At 41.8% G+C, this 13,542-nt stretch overlaps 1 protein-coding gene across 1 annotated transcript in view; it reads right to left on the reverse strand.

Moving 5' to 3' along the window:
* Positions 1-13,542, reverse strand: part of PDZD2 (PDZ domain containing 2) — a 233,994-nt gene that overhangs the window by 192,878 nt on the left and 27,574 nt on the right. The gene's annotated exons all lie outside the window — the stretch shown is intronic.

Consider the following 13,542-nt stretch of genomic DNA (forward strand, 5'->3'; position numbering starts at 1 on the left):
CTTAAAATAAGTTAGCTTTGTGAGGTATAGATCTGGTGGAATTCGAAGCAATTAATTGTAAAGGAAGAGGCAAAAGAAGGCTCCTGTTCCCAATACTATTACTGTTACTGGAATGGGTAATTAGAGCCCGAGAGGGGCCAAGCCATGTCAAGGCCAGGCTGGTAATCTGCCTTCTCTCTGAAGCAGCCCACAGAGAACACTGGTAACTAATCACAGTAATCACCAGTCCTGGAATTACCCCCAGTTGCTTCATTCAGGTTGGCACAACAGCAAACCTGGAGACAGGCAGGACTGCCAGGTGCTGGCGTTCCTGTGAAAGTACTACAAGGAAACAGAATCCCAGGATAAAGTGTGTTTCTAGAAGGTGTGGGTATCGCAACTGACAACAATGTGTGGAGTTTAGGAGAACACTATAGGTGTCCAGTGAGAACAAGCTTTGCATGCCTCAAGAGCCTACAGTTCCTGGGTCAAAGCAAATGAGGCTTGTGATTTTAGGAAAAGCTAAGAACTCTTACAGTGTCTGGCTTACAAATACTATAAGGTCTCGGTGAATGTTGGCTCCTCACCCCCCTCCCATTTCCCTCTCTTCTGCTTAGGGGTGGTAGTCCTAGTAGATTCATTAGCATACATCTCAGTATCTGGTAAGTTTTATGGGAATTAGGTTCAAATTGCATGATTTTCTAACAATTTCAGAAGTGATCCTTTCTTCCTTTCAGATTGCTTTCTCCACTGAGTTTCTTTTTTTTAATTTTTTTATTAAATTAACAAAAATTTTAATGTTTATTCATTTTTGAGAGAGAGAGAGAGAGAGAGAGAGAGAGAAAGAGACAAAGTGTGAGCAGGGCAGGGGAAGACAGTGAGAGAGACACAGAATCTGAATCAGGCTCCAGGGTCTGAGCTGTCAGCACACAGCCTGGTGTAGGGCTCGAACCCATGAACCATGAGATCGTGACCTGAATTGAAATTGGACGCTTAACCCACTGAGCCACCCAGGGGCCCCTCCACTGACAGTTTCTTAGTGCTTTACTTCTAACTTTCTCTGCTCCTTCATTCAATCTGGTATATAATTTATGATGTGCAAATCAATGCTGTTTAAACTAAATCCAGGATTTTAGGTTTAGTACAAATAAATATTCTCCCTTCCCCCACAAACTTTGTTGTCTAAACTCAGTTTAGGGTGTGTATATGCCAGGAATTAAAATTTGACATCTGTTTAATAACTTAATTTCAGGAAAGCTTTGGAATGCATATGACATTCTCATCAGCATGCCAGAAAGATATGATGTGCTCAGTCTTTTCCCTCACCGGTTTCACTGCCGACTGGAAAAGAGATCAATGGTTCAGTAAACAAAGGGATGCTTTAAAAGTGGCCTCCAATTTTACCCTGGGTCTGGTTTAAATAATACTTACGATTGCTATGTGTACACCAGAGTCTACAAGTAATATTAATTTGAGCAGAAACTGCTGATATGTTAAGAGAATCCAAAGTGTCTCCAACACATAAAGGAAATGGTTCATTAAAAAGAGTTTAGAGTTCAGCAGGATGGCTGATTACAAAGTAGTGTCCTGAGGGGTGATGATCAAAATGACAGGCACAAATGGGAGTTAATATCTAGATTTGAGAAAAACAAAGACGCGAGGATCACAGCAGACCATGCATTTAATATGAATTCTGCGTATTGTACTGATAAGAAATAGGCAACACAGTACTGGGGCAAGTTCACACTGGCGGGAGGTTGACGTGAAAGAGAAATGCCTCTCCTCATTCCTTCCTCCCCCATAATGAAGAATTTGGCAGCTGATAGAGTCTTATTAGGGTGATATGTCCAGTGTGAGGCCCCTCATTTTAAGGGAGATGGGGAGACACTGGAAAGGTTCCAAAGAAGAACCAAAATGATTAAAGAGACAGAAAATAGAACCTTTGAGGGAAGGTTAAAGGATTTGCAATTGTTTAGTCTAGAGTAAAAAAGTGCCTAAAGGCAAACTTAACAGTCATCTCCCATTTGAAGGGTTATTATAAAGAGGATACCGACCAGCTGTTCTTCATCTCCACAGGAGACAGAAGAGGTAAGGGGCACAAATTCAACATTAAAATTTGGGTCAGACATGAAGGAGGCTTGCTTGACACTAATGGTAACTGACATGACACTGACATCACTGTGCAGTCTTTACCTATCAAACTCCATCTTAAGTGATAGTCTTAGTCTGTTTAGGCAGGAGCCAGTCTAGAGAACTCCTAGTCTAGAGAGACTTAGTCTAGTCTCTAGACCTAGTCTAGAGAACTTTAGTCTAGAGGGCTAAAGTGGTCCTCTTGACTCATGGAATGTGGGAGCAAAGGTCCTGAGTGTCCATGCTCTACAAGGCCCACAAAAATATAAGGCTCCCTGCAAACATATGCTCACATCTCATTGGATCCTTGTTTATTGGAATGGGTATGTCTAAGAATCTGTCCAACTCCAGGGGCCCCTGGGTGACTCAGTGGATTAAGCATCCAACTCTTGGTTTCAGCTTAAGTCATGATCTCGCAGTTCATGAGTCCAAGCCCTGCATCAGGCTCCTCGCTGACAGTGCGAAGCTTGCTTGGGATTCTCCCTCTCTCCCTCTCTCCCTGCCCCTCCCCTGCTTGTGCTCTCTCTCTCTCCCTCTCAAAATAAATAAACTTAAGAAAAAAAGAATATGTCCAACTCCAAACACTGAATAGATGATAAGTATATTTTATAGACTTGCTACCCTATAGTGTTTCTCTGTATAGGCAACATTGCTTTTTGGTTAGTGGGCACACAAATATTAGTTGATGGTGATGTTAAAGATAATAATAGCTATGCATTATTAAGCTCTTACTATAATTATGTTGGCACCGTGCTAGCAACTTTATGTAGATTATCTCTCTTTTCTCTCTCTCTCTCTCTTTTTTTTTTTTTTTTTTTGCAGGAGCCCTGTGAAGTGGGAATAATTATTAGGCTTATTCTAACACAAGGAAACTGAGTGACAATGGGGTTAAGTAGCAAAGCTAGTAAATGTTGGAGTTCCCAATTCAAACTCATTTAGTTTGACTCAAAAGGGTGTGCTTACCCATTAACCACTGCTTTCGATCATTAAGTATTTTTAGCTCTTGGGAGGGAGGAAACATTGCAAAGAGGAGCATTTATGCTTGTTGGCCCAAACTGATGAAAAAACAAGACTTCTATAGGTTTATAACACCTAAGGAATGCAATTTTTTCCCAGGTTAGCAGAGGAAAGAACTGGTTTTGCCTTCTGATCAGAAGCATATCTTTCTGTCTGTCACAAAGCTGAAGAATCCAATCAAGGTTTACCTCTGTTTTATTATTTAGAAACTATAAGCTATTCATCTATAACCTAACCTTCCATATAGTAAGTCTTCTGTGACTGTTGAATGAATGAATATAAATGCATTATGACAGGGATGCTGAGCTGAATTGAGTTTTTCCAACATGCTGGTGATCAGACTCTGGTGGGTCATTTGTATGAGCTTCTTATCAGAGGCCCCTTAAGAGTCTTAAAATGCAACTCACTGGCTCAGTCAGTTAAGCATCAGACTCTTGGTTTCAGCTCAGGTCATGATCTCATGGTTTGTGGGTTTGAGCCCCACATCAGGCTCCATGCTGACAATGCCGGGCATGCTTGGGATTCTCTCTCTCTGCCCCTCCCCAGCTTTCTCTATCTCAAAATAAATAAACTTAAAAAAATTACAACTGTTTCCTTTAATTCAACATCTGTGAGAAAGCATATGGATGGGTCACGTATTTTTCCAATGTAAACTACTTTTAGATTGAGAAAAGATTTTTAATGGGGTTTATTGAGTGCTGTTGTATATCAACAATAGATGATTTGTGAGTGAAACAAACATCAAAATGATTTTCAGAAAGGCAAAACGAACCACACACATATAAAATATTAATAGCCTTGATCCAAATTACTACAAAAGACAGATATTTTCCCATTAGGACAATTTATCCTGAGTCTATAAACAGAGAGGGGCATAATTATCCATGTGTTTGCTAAGAGATCTAAACCTTATGTAGCTATAAAAAGCTGGAGAGAGGAAGAGAGAGGAAATTCCCAGGAGAAGATCCCCAACCACATCCAGGGCCATCAGATCTCCATAAATACAAGGCCCAGCAGTGGCACCAACTGAAGCATGAGAAGAAACCTCAAGATTTTAACACAAACCACAGAAATAACTTTGAATTGTCTTAAAACTAAACAATGACAATTCTATCCAATAAACTTACAGCTGACACATGGGCAGAGTGGTGACTTCCTGGTGTTCCAGATGTAGTTAATGGAAACATAATGCCAAGATTCAGTAAATGTTGACTGAATGTAAAGAGTGAATGACTGACTGAACAGATGCCCAGGCTTCCTCTTTCCCCCTTTATTTTTTATTATTTTTTTAAGCTTATTTATTTATTTTGAGAGAGAAAGAGCACGCGAACAGAGAAGGGGCAGAGAGAGAGGGAGAGAGGGAGAGAGAGAATCCCAAGAAGGCTCTGCAATGTCAGCCCCGACCTGACACAGGGCTCAATCTCACAAACCGTGAGATCACGACCCAAGCCTAAACAGTTGGACACTTAACCTACCGAGCCACCCAGGCACCCCTAACTCTTTCCCCCTTCAAATCTCTGTTGGAAAGATGTCTCTGAAGCTTCAAGCCCAAAGTCCCTACAGAGGTGTAGAACCATTTGACACTGGTACTCTGGGAACAGTTGATGGAACCAGAGATGGTTTCTAACTCAAAGATACCAATTTGTGATTTTGCCATAAACACAGGAAGGGGAATGGCAATACCTGTGGATCCTGATTCAAAAACTCCTGTTATTTACGATATGGATTCTGAACTATTTGAAGTCCAACAGAATCAAGCACTAGGTGGCCAGCACCTACTGAGCACTTACTGGAGGCTGGGTTTTGTTCTAAGCCCCTTACATATAGACTCATTAAATCGTTATTACAACTTAAGAATATGTACTATCATTATCAACTCATCCTACAGGCAGTGAAACTGGGCTAAAAGATTACCTCATTATCTCATGGTCACACAACTAATATGTAGAGGAGCCAGAACTCAAACTAATTCCATCTGGACCCAGTGCTATGTTCTTAACTGCTCCTCAACGATACCTGTCAAGTCCTACCTCCTGCCACTCCTCCACACAAAATCACTATTCCAGTCAAAGTGTTGATCCACAGATATCCAAAGAACATTCTAATCTCTGCAGGATGTGTTCCCTGACCTCCCTAGCCTACTGTTACCTCTCTCTTCTGAGTGCTCACATCACTTATTCTCCAATAATTGCAAACATATAATTTATCTGGTTCATATCACATCTCTCCAACTAGATCTTAAGTTCCTTTCTGGGTAGGACAGTGTGTTGTATGGAAGTCTGGAGATAGTCTGTAGAAAGGTCTAGATTTAAAGCCCAAATCCCATAATTATTACCCATGGGACCCTGAGTAAATCATTTAGCTTTTCTTACTCTCATATTCAAACCATATTCCTCAAGGGCTTATTGGGGAGGAAAGATTAAATGAAAAAATGTATGTGAAGTGTCTAGGATGATTCTCAACCACTGGCTACTTTGCCCCCCAAGGGCAATGTCTGAGAATATTTTTGATAGTCATAACTGGGGAGGGGTGCTACTGGCATCTAGTGGGTAGAGGCCACTGATGCTGCTAAACATTCTACAAAGTATAGGACAGGCCCCTACAACAAAGGACTATCCAGTCAAAAACGTCAGTAGTAGTAGTGCTAAGGTTGAGAAACCTGCTATTAATAAATTTAAATTTTTATTAAAAATATAAGTTTCCATTTTCCTCCCTTTCCTTATTTTTTATAGTACTCTGCTTATGGTAGGTATTCAGTAAATCTTTGTTGAGTAAACCTATTTATAAATGGGTAAGTGAATGTATGAATCCTAAGATATTTTACTAGTAAACACTTGACTTGAGGGTGTGATCTAGCCATGGCAGGGGTTGGGTGGGAGTTAATTAACCTAGAACAGAACTTTCCAATATCCAAGCACAATGAAAGGAATTCTGAAGTAAATCCAATTTAATACCAGGGCACTGTGCCCAATGAAAGTGGTGTCAAAGTTGGTCCTAGGAGAGCTGAAGAACTTAGACAAAGGCCAGCCCCCCCTTTTTTTTTTCTAATGTTTTTAAATGTTTACTTATGTTTGAGAGAGAGAGAGAGAGAGAGAGAGAGAGACAGAGTATGAGTGGGGGAGGGACCGAGGGAGAGGGAGCCACAGAATCTGAAGCAGGCTCCAGGCTCTGAGCTGTCAGCATGGAGCCCAATGTGGGGCTTGAACCCACAAACTGTGAGATCGTGACCTGAGCCGAAGTTGGACGCTTAACCAACGGAGCCACCCAAACGCCCCAAGGCTAGCTCCCCGTTATTGGTGCTTCCCAAGTGACTTGCTATCACCCTGCAAATGCCCCTTCATCTGTTTCTAATCCCTACTCCAAAGGATAATATAGCAAAAGAGCCAGAAGACTATGGGAATATTTGTTCAATCTCTCATCCCTCGTCCACCACCCTCCTCTGCAACAACCACACACAACCTGGAGCCCGATCAAATGAACTCTCATACAGACCATGGATTGAAGGGCACCGGGGTGGCTCAGTCGGTTAAGCCTCCACTTCAGCTCAAGTCATGATCTCCTGGTTGGTGTGTTTGAGCCCCACTTGGGGCTCTGTGCTGACAGCTTGGAGCCTTATTTCAGATTCTGTGTCTCCCTGTCTCTCTGCCTTTCTCCCGCTCACACTCTGTCTCTCTGTCTCTCTCTCAAAAATTAATAAACATTAAAAAAAAAAAAAAGACCATGGATTGAAAAACATGGTGGAAGCAAAAAGAACATGCTTTACTTGAAGTCATTATTTTAAGTCATGAAGCCTTCAATAAACAGGTTCAGTAAGATCAGTTCCAAGAAGTAGAAATCCAAGAATAAAAGCCTATATTCCTGGATAGAGCATAAATCATATTAACAAAAACCAGAAATGAGACAGAGGGAGAGGGAGTAGAAGAGGAATGAAGGGAAGGGAAAGGAAAGGAATGGAAGAGAGAGGAAATAATTCCTTCCGTGTTCCATTCTCCAGACTTGGTGGCAACATTTGCTTGTATTCCATCTTTTGCAGTCAGAACATATAAATGATTTTCGTGTAGTTGTATATGAGAAAAGTTATAACGTTAGTCTAAGCATCTCTGGGATGCTGAACTAAATTACCTGCCTAGAACTGTGAGAAAAAGATAGGTGTTTTCTTGCCTCAGGCCCCTGAACACATTTAAACTGGGATTGTCTTCCTGCTCTAATCACCTTCACCTGGCTAATCCCTACTCACCTTTCTGGATTCAGTTTAGACATAACCTTCCCCAGGGATTCCCTCCTGACCCTCCCCTAGAATATATATGGGCCCTTCGAAGCTTAGGTAGAAGCATCCCTACTGCCCATTCACTTGCCTACTTACCCTTCTAGACTATAAAATCTTCTAAGGTAAGGTTGTGTGGACGTGTTTACTATTTTATTTCCAGGGCCTAGCACTGAGCCTGGCACATACGGATATTTGTTAAATGAGTCAATATGAATCAGGAGACTTCCAAATGCATTCATCCCTGCAATTACTTATTGAGTGCCTACTATGAACCACGTATAGGGCTAGACAATGGGCAAACAACAATTATTACCTTAATATTAATAACAATAACAGTAAAAGCAATTACAGCTAATGTTTACTAGACACTTACTACGTACAAGGCATCATGCCAAGCTCTTCCATGTATTCTCTTTAAATCATCCCATCCAAGGGGCGCCTGGGTGGCACAGTCGGTTAAGCGTCCGACTTCAGCCAGGTCACGATCTCGCAGTCCGTGAGTTCGAGCCCCACGTCAGGCTCTGGGCTGATGGCTCAGAGCCTGGAGCCTGTTTCCGATTCTGTGTCTCCCTCTCTCTCTGCCCCTCCCCCGTTCATGCTCTGTCTCTCTCTGTCCCAAAAATAAATAAACGTTGAAAAAATAAAATAAAATAAATCATCCCATCCAAAACCCATGTGACAGACACATTATCATTCTCATTGAACAGATGAAGAAAGGTGCCAAGTCACTCCCATGGATCTTAACCACCCAGACTCCATGTGAAGAATTTCTGACATTTAAGTTCCTCAAGCTATATTTACATGGGCTTAACTCACATCAACCAAGAGAGGGTTATCTGTGAATTCACCCATGCCCTTTGCTGATGTCTGTCCCCTTGCCCATCCACTCTTCATACTGTCTGAAATTTATATTATTTTGATATAGACTATCGTGTGATGACCCCCATAATCTACATTTTAGACACCATGAGCTAATGTTTGAAGGACACATCTCAGAGTCCACACTTGAAATATCACTATCCAAATCTGCAGCAGAAAGTTTTGTAGTTATCAAAATGGAGGTTAAAGATATTTTTTTTAATCTGTGGAATGAGGGATTTTTAAGATAAATTGGCTAGAAAGGGTTGTGTAGCCACTTCTGTCTTTCCCTGCTGAGCTGTAAGGATCTGGGGGAGCCAGCTCCCGGACGCCTCTGAGCGGTGCGTCAGCTGTGCAACTCCATCAGTCAGGGGACCCCCAGTTAATGGAGAATTTTGTCATCTGACAATAAAGTCAGATGATTCTTCCCACGGAGTGGTCGCATGGACTTCAGAGAGAATCTGCTGGGAAAGGGCTCATTGGAGCACCCACCAGAACAAACGATGGAGATGTAACCAAATATAAAGAAAGGCAGGTTGTGGGACTACTTCTGTGTGTGCTTGCTGATGCCTGCTCTAAGTATGGCAGGGGTCAAAGACTTGTTTTCACAGTAACCTACCACCTGGCAGTGAAGTTGTCAGACAGGAGGTATACGGTTCTCAACCTTTCCTGATTGCTACTAATATTTAACAAAAGAGCCTGACAGTTGTGGGCAGCCAGTCAGCTCAGGTGAGGCTACAACACCCTCTTCCCTACCTTGGTCTCTAGGCAAACACTGTTTGTCTTTCAGTACAAGCTCAAAAATCCTCCCTGCTGCGAAGAAGGCTTACTTGATGAGTCATCTCCCCTCAGGAGCTCCGAGGAATCATCTAGTTGTTGAAATGGCCGCCAGCATGTGGCTGAGATCCTTCTGATAAACCCCAGTTGCTTAAGATAACCTGGGCAGGTCTCTTTCTACATCCTGAAAAAGCCCAATTTAGCAAATGGGTTTATTTTAGAATATGATTTATTGAGTCAGGAGTCATATTAGGTACTGAGGAAACACTGATAAGCAGCACTGACGATGGGCCCAATGAGATTGGAGACCACAGGGAGACAAATAAGGCATCAGGCAGTTACAGTGCAGTGTGGGATAACTGCTAAGTCCAGGCAGTTGTCAGAAACCCACCAGAGACCAGGGAAAGCTTCCAGAAGTGACAATAAGCTGAGCCCTGAGGATAAGTAGGTATTAGCAAGGTGAAGGAAAGATTCCAGGAAGTGAAAATGCCAAGTGCAAAGGTCCAGAGATGAAACAGAGATGCCATGTTCTGAGGTCTACAAAGGTTCAGCCTGGCGACAAGTTTGGTCAGCTTGGAGCCAGTGTGAGGAGAACAGCAAACTGGACAATGGCTAGAAGTATGGCTTTGTGAGAAGTTTGGGCTTCATTCATGATAGGGTTTTAGCAGAAGTGCTCTGAACAGATTTCCATGTTTGAATGATCGTGCTGGTTCCAGGGAAGAGAATATCTAAGAAGATTAGGAGAGTAGAGGCAGAGAGAGGGGTGAGGAAGCTGTCACGCGAGTCTAGCAAAGACAAGATGGCGCCTATCCTGGGGGAGTCTCTGTGGACCTATACTTCCCCTGTATCTGGGATAAAACTTAGGCAATGCTCAGTTTGCAGGCTCGCTCCTTCTGCCAGACTATGAAACCCTTGAGGGTAGAAATCAAAATTTACTTACCTCTGGAGCTTCAATACCTTATTCAGCACCTTCACCCTTATTCAGAGAGAAGGGTGATAAAGCCCTCAGTAAAGGATTAGTTGGTACATGTTGGTTGGTCCTCATATACAAAAATGATTTCCTTTTGCTGAATTCCTCATCACCAGAACCCCACCCCACCCCTACATCCCTTCCACGTCTTCTCTGCCATTGCTGCCTGCAAAAAGCCTCTTTAGCAACTACTCTTCCCTTTCACATTTGGTTGCCCTAAGGGATAAGCAGACTCAGCTTCCCTTCATCAAGCACCGATTTTGATTCTAGTCTTCATAAGCCCACTGAACATTTTGCGCTGCTCTTTTCTCTCACTGTGGCCCAGCTCATCCCACCCCTCCATGTAGGCAAGACTTTACACAGGTCCCTCCCCCACCATCTTGAAAGTTTCCCACGGGTGACCTCACCTATGTGGAGCAGCTACTCTCATCTGATATCCTAAATCCATCTCACTATTTAAGTGAAAATATAAAAGTCTTACCATCTGCAAGAAGCATCCATGAACTCCAGTTAACCTGGCACAGAATCCTAACTAAATGTAATCCCATTCATATATATTCCTGTCAACTGCATATGATTTGATGGCTTCCATGTTTTCTCTTCAAGGACATAATACCAGAGTATTGCACATTCACCTCCTTGTCCCTACTCCCTTGCTTATACAATGTATTCAAACTCCTTCTCCATCCTCCCCTTGCCCTGGTCCCTGGATGAAAGAAAGAAACTTCTTCCATCTCACAGAGGTCTTCACTTTGACCTACCCCTGAGAATGGGGACTTGGCAAGGATGAATTTAGAAGCACTTAATCCAATCAACCTCTAGGCCTGGTCCACACCTCAGCCCTATCAGCTGGCTTTAAAATAGTGAGCACTATGTCACCCAGAAGGGCCTTCATAGACTTTTAAAGAGAATTAAAATTGCATAGTATCCCAGGGACTCTTCTTTTCTCCAGAGGGTGTCACCTACCAGGGGCTGGTGCCCTTCCCTTCAAACAGGTTTGCACCAATGTTATCAAATAAAATATAAGAGACCCAGTTAAATTAGAATTTTAGGTGAAATGTGAATACTTTTTATGTCTCAAATATTGCATGGGATTTTTTATTTGCTAAATCTGACTGTCCTATTTTGTACTTGTTACTCGGTTTTTAAAAAATCACATCTATACTCATTAATAGGTAAAAATCCAGAAAGGAAAACATATACACATTTTTAAAATTTGGGAACCTTGAAAATATTCTTTGTGCTGTTTCTCACTCTGATGGATGTCTTCTTACAAAGGGTAGGTTTTTAATCATCTTTATGGCTCACTTGGAGTCCCTCACCTCTCTGCCCTACCTTTCTCACTTGGTTTATAATTCTCTTCCCATGATTACTCTTTGCATCATTAAGTTCAACCACTTTGACCCTTCTTTCCTTCCCAAGCAATTAGCATTCAATTGAGTACTTCACCTTGACTTGCTTGGTCTTATGATGATATATCAAAACATCTCCTCTTTACAAGTCAGTGAACCACATTAAGGAAACACTGAATAGCCAGTAAGTAGTTCCCCAATCAATTCTTCCAAATTGACTTCAAGGATCAGATTCCTCTTCCTGATTGCCCTATGTTCTCCAGCTCTGGGAAATCCTTCCAGAAAAGCAACTACAGAACCCCAATCCTGGTCTGATTCTGTTCTGGTCTATCATTGCTTCCCATCAGCTGGAGAAAGTCATAGTTGGGAAAAGCAAAGGACCAGATAAAGCTCTGAACAATTTTCTCACAAAGGAAAGACTGGATTCCTCTCCAGGTCCCAGGTCCACCTTAACCATGTTGTTTACAAAAGCCACGCTATTTACAAATAGTGCCATATAAAGGGTCTAACATAACCCCCAGGAGAGGAGAGTTTATAAATGCATGTGTGGAGGAAAATGTTATGAAGGGGAAGTAACCCTGCTATTACTTTCCAGTTTTCAGAGAGTAACTGAGATTGCAAGTAAGAGATTATAAGTAAGACTCAGAGAGAGAACCAGGTAGCTGGCAAGATCTTGTAAATTTGGATGCTCTCTGGGTGGGCTGGTTAGGAAGGAAGGAAAGATATTACTGAGATCCAGAAGGAGTTGCTAGTGTATAAAGGGGGGAAAACCTACTTTGAATGACCACGGTCACAAATTAAAAATAGCCATGGTAGTTGAGAAGCAAGTCATTGCTTTTTAAAACTTCCATTATATTATTAGTATTATCATCACTTTCATCTATACTTCATTCCCCAAGAGTAAGATAAGACCGATAATTAACACACATACTCTACACAAAAACAAAATTCCTTGAGAAAAATGGAACTTCTAGTGACCCAGGTCTCCTGACTTCCAGTCCAGGATGCCTTCCTTGCCTAACAGATAGTTTTTGCTCTATTAGGTACCAGCTGGACATTGGTCAGAAAGCCACTTTCAGACTCATCCCAGTACCTCAGCACTTCCAGAATGTGCTAGCATTTGAGACTGGGCTGTGTCAGGGTGAGCAACCCAGTGGGAAGAGGAAGGCCTGGGTTTGGATCTTGGCTCTTTTTTGCCAGCATGGATTCTCTCATCTATAGCTGGGGATAATGGCATTTACCTCTCAGAGGTGCAGTGAGCTATAAAATGAGCTGACAGGTGTAGAGTCCCGGCATATAACTGCAATATGCATAAACATCATTATTAACAATGACTCTAATTGTAGGTTCAGGATTCTAACTTGCATGGAGGAATTCAAATATATGTCAATCCCCACCAAGATAGGGAAGGAATGGATGGAAATTGGTAGTTTCTCAAAGCTACCAAAAGACTTGTCGAGTTATATGGGTTTTTTTTTTTTGAAGTGACAAGAGAAAGATGAAAATTAATAATGGTTCACATTTGTTGAGCGCTGGCTGTGTGTCAGATACCGTGATAAACCTTTACATGTATATCCTCATTTTATCTGCCATCACCTTATGGGTTAGGTATTGTTCTTCTGGACTCCAATTTACAGTTAGGGAAACCCCTACCTAGTGGGGTTAAGAAACTGCCTGATGTTATATGTTTTATAAGTGATAGGATCATGACTCATTAAATTAATGCTCTTATGCAGACATGTGTAGTCCAACCAAACCATTCTTGTGTGTGTGTGTGTGTGTGTGTGTGTGTGTGTGTGTGCGCGCGCGCGTGTGCACACGCTTGCATGCAAGTTCATAAGGAAATATACCAAGTATTCGCAGTGGTTACCTCTGGGTGGTCGAATTAAAGGTAACGTTCACTTTCTTCTTTCTGCCTTATTAAATTGACTATGTGCTGCTTTGCATTTTGATATGAAATGTTTTTCATTTTGATAACAAACAAAATTTTAAAAAGTAAAACAAAATGAGGACACGTGGGGGAAGGAATGATATAAAAAGGCATGACATTTTCAAGGACCATTGTAATTTAACTTTCAGTTTTTTCTTTCAACCAAAGAAACCTTTACAGAATAAAATGAACGTCTTAAAAATAAAAATTATATTCCTCCCTGCCACCTGAAAGCTCAGGTTCCATTGGCCCTATCTTCCAA

This window comes from Prionailurus viverrinus, chromosome A1, assembly GCF_022837055.1.
Source record: "Prionailurus viverrinus isolate Anna chromosome A1, UM_Priviv_1.0, whole genome shotgun sequence".
Classification (NCBI taxonomy): Eukaryota; Metazoa; Chordata; class Mammalia; order Carnivora; family Felidae; genus Prionailurus; species Prionailurus viverrinus.